Here is an 11,707-nt window from a genome sequence, read left to right as displayed (position 1 = left end):
TTATAGCCCTAATTTAGATGTAATTATTTGTGGTCATTAAAGGAAATATATTATGAAAAGAGTAATAAAATAGTCAGAAGTGCTTAAAAAACAAAAAAGTAATAAAATAGTCCGAATTTAAATTTTAATTAGAATAAATAATTTAAATTTTGATTTTTAAGTGTGATCTGGTGGTAAGGTAGGGTCTTGCCCCGCAGGAGGTCAGCGCCACATGGAAGGTCAAAGTCAAGGCGGTCAACACCCCAGGCTAGCGTCCGACCAGGCTACCCCATCGGCCGGTCGGACTAAGGAATGGCCGGTCCGACGTTATCACAGCTTGGTCTCACACCGAGCTTCCGACGCTCAAAAGACTATCACCAAATCAGGCGCCGACCGACAAGTCATGTGTCGAGCGGCGGGACATGTGCCAGGTGGGCGTTCCAATCGGCCAAAGATCATATCACAACCAACGAAATGAAAACACGACCCCGCAAGCCTAAACAGTGGAAGTAGCCGAGCGGCCACCCGCTCGACCCACTAGCAGACAAAAGTTGGTCGAGCGACGCACCTGCTTGGCCCACTAGCAAACAAAAGCTGATCGAGCTGCCCACCCACTCGACCCACTAGCAGACAAAGGTAGGATCGACTGATATCCTCCTTGAGACTCGTGTCGCATACAAACAGCATGGTCGGCGACATGATCAGACAGAGAATCGTACGACGGAAGCTTTCACTGTCTTGTCAGGATATGCTCGAGTTGTTGAGGTATGGTGTCAGGTACACTTTTCTAACACATCCTATCAGGGAAAGCTTGGAGATACATGCATGTCTCGAGGAGCGTGCACGCGCACCCCTGGGAGCCCTATATAAAGGACCCCAAGCTTCAACGAAGGTATGCTCATTCTACTGTAGCTATAGTTATGCTGCCACTTTCATTTCTTTGTTTGCTTGTTGCTTTCGTCGAAGGTCTGACTTGAGCGTTGGAGGGCCATCACCGGGGAACCACTCCCTGGCTCGGCACTGACGCTTTGTGCTTGCAGGCTAGTCTCATCGGAGGTCCACACCTGGTCAACAGGAGCACCACATCCCCAACGTCCGTCACCTCGACTTTCGGACAGGATCAAATTTGGCGCCGTCTGTGGGAACACACCTGCATCCGAGCTGAGAAGATGGAAGAAACTGGACGACTCCACACGATGACACTCACTCAAGAGGAGTTCGACGCACTTATACAATCGCGAGCGGAAAAATTAGTCGAGCAGCAGCAGCAAAGAGCGCTAGCCGATCGGTTGGCTCAACAAGCAACATCGGCCTCGGGAGGCCGTGTGACCCATGAGGACTGACCGGAGCAATTGTCCATCTGGGGGCAGAATAAAGGGTCGACCGACACTCATGGGGAGGCTCCGCCCGCGCCTATTTCATTCCACCGGGCCTTGTCTTAAACGCCCTCCGAGATTGCTCAAGCCCATCAAGGATGGGACTCTTCTTCAGATGAGGCACCCGTGCGGGACACAAGGAAAGGCAAGGGGACGACCCGAGCTGATTCGTCGCCCGAGCGGATCAACCGCCAATTCTTCGAGGCAATCCTACAAGATCCGCTGCCAAGGCACTACACTCCCTTTGGAGATCGGAGAATATAACGGGTCGATCGACCCGGACGACCATCTTGGTATGTTCGATAACGCTGCTGCTCTTCATCAGTACACAGGGGGAGTTAAGTGTCGAGTCTTCCTCACCACCCTCTCCGGCTCGGTACAACGATGGTTCATAAGGCTACCGAACGAGTCCATCCAAAGCTTCAAGGACTTCTGAACGGCCTTCCTACATCATTTCGCTAGCAGCAGACGCTACCAAAAGACGAGCGTCAGCCTATTCTCCATGAAGCAAGGTCCCAAAGAGTCCCTCCGAGCGTACATCCAACGCTTCAATCAGGTGGCCATGGACATCCCATCGGTCTCGTCCGAGACCATGATGAACGCGTTCACTCAAGGGCTCGTGGATGGAGATTTCTTCCGATCTCTCATCCGAAAGTCACCTCGGGACTACGACCACATGCTGAAGAAGGCCAACGAATATATAAACGTGGAAGAGGCCCAGACGGCGAGAATAAAGGAAATGCCATCCGAGCCGTTAGCGTCGATCGAACGAAGGTCGCTAGTCAGCCATCAGCCACCATGCGGGCCCCGAGCCGAAGGGACACAGCCACACCAGGAAGCAAGGTCTCATGCAGTTCAGCACGTGGCCTCCGGGCATTCAAAACCAAAAGGGAAGGTATGGACCCCCATGTTCTATTCCTTCCATTACTCCGCAACCCATAATACCCGCGACTGTCGCGGATTCAACTCAGTCGCCCAATCGGTGCCCAGAAGTTATCGCCATCGGTCTCCCTCTCCTGACCGGTGACACGGGCATCACGGTGCCGAACGACGAGAGGAAGTAAGGAGATCATCGCAGCAGCCTCATCGAAGAAACACCGAGCCCGACCGAGCCGCACGCGAGCAAAGCAGACCGTCCGCTCGGGAGGAGGAAAATAGGAGTAACGTGGCGCGAGGCGAGATCAACATTATAGCTGGCGGATCGACGAGCGAAGACTCCAACTGAGCCCGAAAATCATACGCTCGGCGGATGGAGATCCACGTCGTTAGCTACAACAGGGAGAATGCGAGCAGGCCTGAGATCAGTTTCGGCCCTAGAGATCTCAAAGGAGTCGAAGTGTCACACGATGACACCCTCATTATCTGAGCGGTAATTGCAAACTATACCATTCACCATGTATTCGTTAACACAAACAGCTCGGTCAATATCATCTTCAAGAAGGCGTTTGATCAACTCCAAATCGATAGGGGCGAGCTGCTACCGATAACAACCCCGCTGTACGGGTTCACCGGCAATGAGGTCCAACCGATCAACCAAATCAAACTAGCCATATCACTTGGAGAGGAGCCGCTCCGAAGGACGAGGGCCACGAACTTCATCGTGGTGGATGCCGCCTCCGCCTATAACGTCATTTTGGGCCGACCGACCCTCAATGAATTCCAAGCGGTCGTCTCAACCTTCTGCCAGAATATCAAGTTCCCGGTGGAGGATCGAGTAGGAGAGGTAAAGGGTGATCAGTTGGCCGCTTGGCGTTGCTATGTCGAGATGGTCAAGACGAAGGCGAAGTTCACACGGAAAGCACCCCGGCTGAAGGTAAACGTCGTAACTGAAAAGCTCGCTACTTTGGTTTACGAGGAGAAGGAAGTGGTACAGATCCACCCGAGCCGAGCGAAAGCAACTACCTTCATTGTCGCCGATCTGGAGGCCGAGCGGAAAGCTGAATTGATCACATGCCTCCAGCAGAACCACAACGTGTTTGCATGTGCATGAACTGCCCGACATCTCCCCGAACGTCGCCCAGCACGAGTTGCACGTCCGGCCGGACGCTCGGCCGGTAAAGTAGAGGAAGAGAGACTTCAGTGTCGAATAGAATTTGATCATCCGTGCCAAGGTAGAAAAGATCCTGGAGGCCGGCCACATACGTGAAGTTTAGTTCTCGAGCAGGCTCGCCAATGTGGTGCTAGTCCCCAAGCCTGGGAACAAGTGGAGGGTCTGCATCGACTTCCGGGACCTCAATAAGGCTTGCCCAAAGGACTTCTATCCCCTACCTCGGATCGACCAGATGGTGAACTCCACTGTCGGATGCGAGTTGATATGCATGCTGGACGCATATCAAGGATACCATTAAGTGCCGCTCGCCCGGGAATATCAAGAGAAGGTTAGCTTCATCACATCCGACGGTACGTACTGCTACAATGTGATGTCGTTCGGACTGAAGAATGTTGGGGTCACATATCAAGGACTGATGAACAAAGTGTTTCGGCGACAGATCGGCCGTAATATGGAGGTATATGTGGACGATACACTAATTAAGTCCCTTCGAGCTGCCGATCTATGTGCAGATGTCACGGAGACGTGCCAGATGCTAAGCACGTACGGGATCAAGCTAAATCTGAACAAGTGTCTGTTCGGCGCGAAGAGCGGTCGATTTCTGGGCTACATCGTCATCGAACGGGGAATCGAAGCAAACCCTGGCAAGGTGAAGGTGCTACAGGATATGCCGCTCGACCGTTGATGGAGACAAGGGTTTAACATCGTCGCTCGATGGTAGGCGTGGGTTAGGGTTTAAGGTCATTGTTCAACCGTTAATGAAGACAAAGATTGAAGATTCAGCTCAAGGGTTTAAGGTTGCCGCTCAACCATTGCTGGAGACGAGGGTTTAACATCACCGCTCGACGGTTAGCGTAGACTAGGGTTTAAGGTTATCAGTCGACCGCTGATGATGACTAGGGTTTAAGGTCGCTGCTCGACCATTGATGAAGACAAAGATTGAAGATTCAGCTCAAGGGTTTAAGGTCATCGCTCGATAATTGATGAAGACGAGGGTTTAATGTCTTCACTCGACGATTTGACGTAGACCAGAGTTTAACGTCGTCGCTCGACGATTCAATGTAGACCAGGGTTTAACGTCGTTGTTCGACGATTTGATGTAGACCAGGGTTTAACTTTGCCACTCGACGATTTGATGTAGACCAGGGTTTAACGTCGTCACTCGACAATTTGATGTAGACCAGGGTTTAACGTCACCGCTCGACAATTTGATGTAGACCAGGGTTTAACTTCGCCACTCGACGATTTGATATAGATTAGGGTTTAACGTCGTCACTCGACAATTTGATGTAGACCAGTCGCTTGACGATTTGATGTAAACCAAGGTTTAACGTCGCCGCTCGACGATTTGATGTAGATCAAGGTTTAATGTCATCACTCGACGATTTGATGTGTCGTTTGACTCAAAGTCTAGAAACCTTGTTTTTATTCTCATCCTGCATTCAAAGAGGACGTACAAATACATTGATATTCACTCGTGCACCTTATCTTGCCCAGTATAGTTGGAGATGATTCGCTCTCCACGGCCGCTCAAGCGACCTTCCTTCCTTATCCTCAAGGTAATAGGCACCTGAACGAAGCTTTTCCATGACCTTGAAAGGGTCTGCCCATGGGGCTTCGAACTTGGTGACGTCGCCGGCCGACTTTACTTTCTTCCAGAGGAGATCGTCCACCTAAAAGGGTTTAGGAATGGCAACATCTATGCAATCAATCTAACTGTTTCTTCACTCAAGTATCACCTGACACAAAAAGAAGAAACTTGCTTATGGCATAGAAGAATGTCCCACACAAATTTTAGAAACTTAACAAGATTAAATGGTCTAGTTAGAGGCTTACCAAAGCTATCCAACTTAGATGCAACAATCTGTAATGCTTGTCAACAAGGAAAGTAAACTAAATCTACCCACAAATCAACTAATCAAGCTCAAACTAACTCAATACTAGAATTATTGCACTTAGACCTATTTGACTCCCATAGAATCAAATCCATAAATAAGAGTCTATACTGCCTAGTAATAATATATGATTTCTCAAGATTTACCTGGGTAAAATTTCTAAAGAGTAAAGATGAACATTTAAAGTATTTAGTAAATTCTGCAAACAAACTGAAAATGAAAAAGATCAAAAAAAAATTAAAAGAATCAAAAGTAATAATGGAGGTAAATTTAAAAATCACAACTTTAATCAATTTTGTCTTGAAAAAGGTTATCACCATGAATTTTCATGCCCTAAAATACCCTAATAAAATGGAATAGTAGAAAGAAATAATAGAACTCTCCTTGAAACCTCTAGGACAATGTTAAATGAATATAAGCTTCCAAAATATTTTTGGACAGAAGCTGTTAGCACAGCTTGCTATGTACAAAATAGAACCACAATAAATAAAACTTATAATAAAACCTCATTTGAACTCAATTATAATAAACAACCTAATATTTTATACTTTAAAGTATTTTGATGCCCAGCCTATATACTAAACACTAGAGAATACTTAGAAAAATTTATCTCAAAAGTAGAAGATGGAATCTTTGTAGGATACTCATTAAACAGCAGAGGTTACATAGTATATATTAAAATTACACTAAGAATTGAAGAAACCATAAATATAAAGTTTGAAGAATCTACAATAAACTTAGAAATAACTCAGATTCAACCAATTAACTTTATAAGAGATAGTACAAGTCAAGAAGGAGCAAGTGAAAAACTAAATCAAGAATATGAAGAGGAACATCAACCACAAGAAAATGAACCTAGTAAAACAATAAGAGTTAACCCAAACCATTCCTTGAACAAATAATTAGTGACTCAGACCAAATACTCCAAACTAGATCAGCCTTCAGAAAGCAAAGTCAAATATCTCTAATCTCTAAAATTGAACCCAAAACAATAGAAGAATCCATAATCGACCCAGACTGGATCATAGCCATGCAGGAAGAATTGGCCCAATTTGAGAGAAATGAAGTCTGGGACTTAGTACCACTACCTAAAAATAAAAAGGTAATAGAAACAAAATAGGTATTCAGAAATAAACTGAGTGAAAATGGGAAAATTGTTAGAAACAAGGATAGACTAGTGGCTAAAGGGTTTAGTCAAGTAGAGGGACTTGACTATGATGAAACATATGCCCCAGTAACCAGACTTGAGTCCATTAGAATGCTACGTAGCTATGCAGCCCATAAAGGATTTAAGCTTTATCAAATGGATGTTAAGTACACTTTTTTAAATGGGCTAATAAAAGAAGAGGTTTATGTAGGTCAACCACCCGGGTTTGAGAGTCTAGATTATCCTAACCATGTCTTTAAACTCAAGAAAGTTTTGTATGGTCTTAAACAAGCACCTAGGGCCTGGTATGAGAGATTAACCTCCTACCTGATTTCCAAAGGATTCAACCAAGGAAAAATTGATCCAACACTATTTGTAAAATCAATCATTCAAGAACCAAACACATCGAAATTAGATACCACTTTATCAAGGATCATGTAGCTAAAGGCAACATTGAACTCAATTACATTGAGTCCAAGTCCAACTTAGCTGACATATTTACCAAACATTTTCCTGAAAGTGAATTTAGCAATTTACGTCGATAACTAGGAATGTGTTCTATAGAATAGGACTATTGTCTTAAAAAATAGTTGCAAATTCTAAGGAAAAATCCTTACCTATATTTTTCTAAAAATTCTCATTTTTTTAGCATTTCAAAAATTAATTTTAGCCTTAATCTATATCAAATTCATAGAAAGCATGTTCTTATAGATTTAGGACTTGAGCATCTCACAAATACATAGGTCTACCTTGATTGTGTATTTCCAAACTTAGAACGGTGTGACATGCATAGGCTTTTTGCCTGGACTTAAGATGCATATATCAGTGCATCACCACAAATCTGGGCGTAAAATACCAAATAGAACAATGATCAAGTTAAGTAATTCACTTTTAGTCAAACACTAACTGGATGCAATCACTTAACCTGACTAACCAAGTGAACACTGCTATCCTCTGATAATTAGTTAGTAACTAATAGTCAGACACTTAAGGACAATTTCTAGTTGATCAAATTATTTTTAAATAATATCAGGTTTATGGGGAGAATACTTAAAAATAACTTTTCAAAATATCTTTTTTGTGTTTACACATCCTTTGAAAAGATATTTTTAACTCTTTCTCAAAATGCTTACTTTGAAAATTATTCTTTACACATTTTGAAAAATTACATGTTTTGAAAAATTCTGATGCTTATCAAATCATATGTTTTGAAAAATTATTTTAAAAATTATTTCAATTCTTGTAAACTGCTTTTAAACTAACTTTAAAAGATGTTTTTGAATACTTTTTGAAAAAGTTTCACTCTTGCAAAACCTAATCTTTTAATTTCATTCTTGACAAAGTTTCATCTTTGAAAATTTTAGAAAAGTTTCATTCTTGCAAAACTTATTTTAAAATTTTTCCTTAAAACTTATTCATATTTTAAAACATCTTACAAATATTTTCTAAGCTCAAAATTCTTGTCCAAAGTTTTTTGAAAGATTGATAGAATTTGCAAATTATTTTAAAAGTTTCTTAACAGCTATTTAAACTTTAAAATTAGCTGTGTGAAAGCTAGCTTTCAAAACCTAGTATAAATCTTCAAAAGCTTTCCTTTAAATATTTTTTTTTTGTTAAAAAATTACAAGTATTTTGCAAACTTCGTTTTTCAATTAGTTTAAACAAGTTTTCTTTAAACTCCCCCAATAATTCTGAATTTTTTTTAATATTGCCAACGTTTCACCACTTTCCCTCATTAATTTACTTAGCATTGTTTTACTCATGTTTTTCTTTGATGAATGTCATAGGGGGAGGGTTAAGGATTAAGTTAGCAAACGAAAGAAAATTAAGAAAATCATAATAACTTAACCCTAAAAAATGATCAAAAGAACAAAACCAATTGTCTCAAACTTTTCTCTTAAACCATTTTTTTCTCTTCATGCTTATTTTGCATATTTTTTTCCTAACTTAACTTAGGTTGTCATTGTATCAAAAAGAGGAAGATTGTTGGTTAGGTTTTTACTAACGGTCTAACTCAAGTATTAATGAATGATAAATAAGTTAAATTAAGTATAATTGTGATCTAACCACTTTACCAAGTGTGCAGATAGGTCGACGGGTCGATCGGATATTTGGTAAAAAGTCCAGATAAGTCGACGGGCCAATCGGATATCTGGCGGGAAGTCCAGATAGGTCGACAGGCCGATCGGATATCTGACGGGAAGTCCAGATAGGTCGACAGGTCGACCGGATATCTGGCGAGAAGTCCAGATAGATCGACAAGCTGACCGGATATCTGGTAGGAAGTCTAGATAGGTCGCAGGCTAACCGGATATCTAGTAAACTGGTAAGTAAAGGTAAGTTACTAGAGGAGAGTGACTAAGTGAGGACGCATCCCGATTAAGGGGACAGTAGGCGTCGGTCTAGTTTAGATCTATTTCGAATCCCTAATATAAGACCTTGACTAGTTCCGGGTCCTGGGTGGACAGAAACTAATTAATATTGCTTATTATTGTATTAACACTTGTCTTGCAGGTTATTTAGTTTATTGGACTAACGTTGTTTTACAAGACAAAGGAGTAAATTTGCCTTTAGATAAACAGTGTTCGAAGGCGCCTTCAAACAGATGAAGGCGCGTTCGTACTGTTCATGGAAGGCACCTTCCATGGCTATGGAAGGCGCCTTCGAAAGGATGAAGTTTAGTGATCGAAGCAGATAAGGCACAACATTTGTGGGATAAACTTTATCCCATTGGACGCACCTTCAATGCCTATGGAAGGCACCTTCTATGCTCTATTTAAGGCAGATCACCTAACGCTTCTACAACAACTCACATACAAACTTCTACGCATCTGATTGAGGTTCCGACTGCTCTGGCCTACTGCTGTGACTCTGCTACGACATTCTTGCGCCCGACTACTGCCGAGGAACCGACCGAAACCGAGCCTAAGCTAACAATCTTTGAACGTGTTGGGTAACGAGCTATAATTTGTGTATTTAACTAACTAAAATAGGACAAGTGCAGGATGTTACACTTGTTCTTTCTTTTTGTGTACTCGATTCCCTTTTCCGGAGGTACCGGAAAAGGTATTTTAGTGGATTACCTATCGATATATCCGCGGAACCTGAGTCTTGGAGTAAGAGTCGCCAAAGTCTCTGAACCAATTAAAATCACCTGTGTTTTCTTATGTTGCTCTTTTTAGTTTTTTTACTGCGTATACTTTGATTTCAAAACGAGAAAATGAGTTTTCAAAAACCACGTGATTCCCCCCCCCCCCCTCTCATATGCGTATCAATCCAAACTCGTGTATAAGTGATTCTGAACTATTGGGATCAGGCTTGTATTTATAGCCCTAATCTAGGCACCTGGAAGGGTTCCAGGCACTTGCGCGTGGATAAAACATTATCCACGTCACAACGAATCACGACAGCTCGACAATCAATAAGTTTTGTGGTTCGGGCACCTAGACCAGGTCCGAGCACCCAGACCGGGCTAAACCAGCCCTCAGCCAAGGCACGAGCTCGAGGCCCCCTGGCTAGTCCCGGGGATCCGGGCACCTGGACCAAAGTCAACAAATTTGTTGACTTTTTGGTTCGGTCTCTCGCTCCGGCTCTGCTCGCTTGGGTGATCATTATCATTTGGAATAGGGCTCACCCAAACCCATTTTCCAGCCTTCTTGAGTAGTCTTCCACTCCAGCTTCTCGTCTCTCAAAAACGCCACGCGCCTCCTTCTCGTTCCCTAGCGTACTCTTCCGCATCGCCTCTTCCCTCAGACGCACCGAGTCCGTCGACTCTCTCCCATGCCATCCTTATCATTAGTTGCATCTTTCGCTCGACTTCCTATGCTCCTAAGTTCCTGCACACTTAAACACAAGACATCAAACAAACACAGGACCTAACTTAATTCGGTTAACCACATCAAAATTACTTCGGGATATCAACACTTTCATCTGCTTTGCTTCACTCAGTAGGACCTTCCAGCTGTTTGGCTTCACTTATCAGGATTTTCCACACTAAGTATCCGATCAACATTGACCCACTTGGATTTTCTTATTCTGCCAACCTTCTCGTTGGTTTTGACTTTGTCTAACCTCCAGTTAGGACTTCCCAGTCAAGTATTTGTCCAATCTTGACCTACTTGACTTTTATAGTCAACTTGTGACCGTCAATCTACATATCTTGTCAAATATCAAAAATCAACAATCAAGACTCAAGTTTGAGCAACTTGGATTTTCTTCTTCTGCCAACCTTCTCATTGGTCTTGCCTTTATCTAACCTCCAGTTAGGACTTTCCAGTCAAGTATTTGGTCAATCTTGACCTACTTGACTTTTCGAGTCAACTTTTGACTGTCAATCTACATATCTTGTCAAATATAAATAATTAATCATCAAAACTCAAGTTTAAACCAATCTGAACAATTTTGATCTAAAAAAAATTACACCAACATTATTATCCCGTAAATTCTTGATCTTACAATAAACTTTTATCAAGCCTTTATAAATTTTAAAATCTCAATTTACACGGTCAAATCTGAGGACGTAGATACATCAAAAGAGTATTTTAATTTTGCTTAAAAATGATTGGACAAAACTAATTATGAATTAAATAACAATCATTTCAAATAAAAATAATATTTATGAAACTAGATTTTTCATCATTTTCGAGTGTTGCCTCTTTGGCTTCGTCCATTTTTGGTATTTATAAAATTAGATTTTGTTTCTCTTATTTACTTATTCCTGATCCGACATGTAGACTAGAAAGTAAGTCTGTTTTTTACTATCGCTTTCCAATTCTTCAGGCCACTTATTTTGTTGCTATTCCTGACACAAATATTCGGAGCAAGAAAACACTTTGCTTTCTTTCTCCCTGGACCACTTTCATAGGAAATCAGGAAAGAACTCAAGCACGGAAGCACCCCACGAACCAGGATCTCAATTCGAGTGGATTAGATCGGATTTAAGTCGAATTAAAAAAAAATTAAATCCCAATCGAAATCCACTCCAAATTTAAATTCAATCCAAAATTCTTAAATCCAAATTCAACCAATCCAAATCCGAATAACTTAAAAATTTAATTCAAAGTAATTTTTTTTTACTATTTTTCATAATTTTTTATTTTTATCTTAATACTTCATAATTAACCTACTAAGATTGATATTGATATACATAAAATCATCTTAATTTTTAAAGTAAAATTTAATTTAATCCTAAAAAAATACTTGCTAAGTGATTAATCTCTAAATTCGGTCAAATCAGTTCAACCCGAACCCACCCAACCCA

This window comes from Zingiber officinale, chromosome 3A, assembly GCF_018446385.1.
Source record: "Zingiber officinale cultivar Zhangliang chromosome 3A, Zo_v1.1, whole genome shotgun sequence".
In the NCBI taxonomy this organism is placed as follows: Eukaryota; Viridiplantae; Streptophyta; class Magnoliopsida; order Zingiberales; family Zingiberaceae; genus Zingiber; species Zingiber officinale.
The sequence above is the reverse complement of the archived record's forward strand: the minus strand, read 5'-3'. Positions refer to the sequence as shown.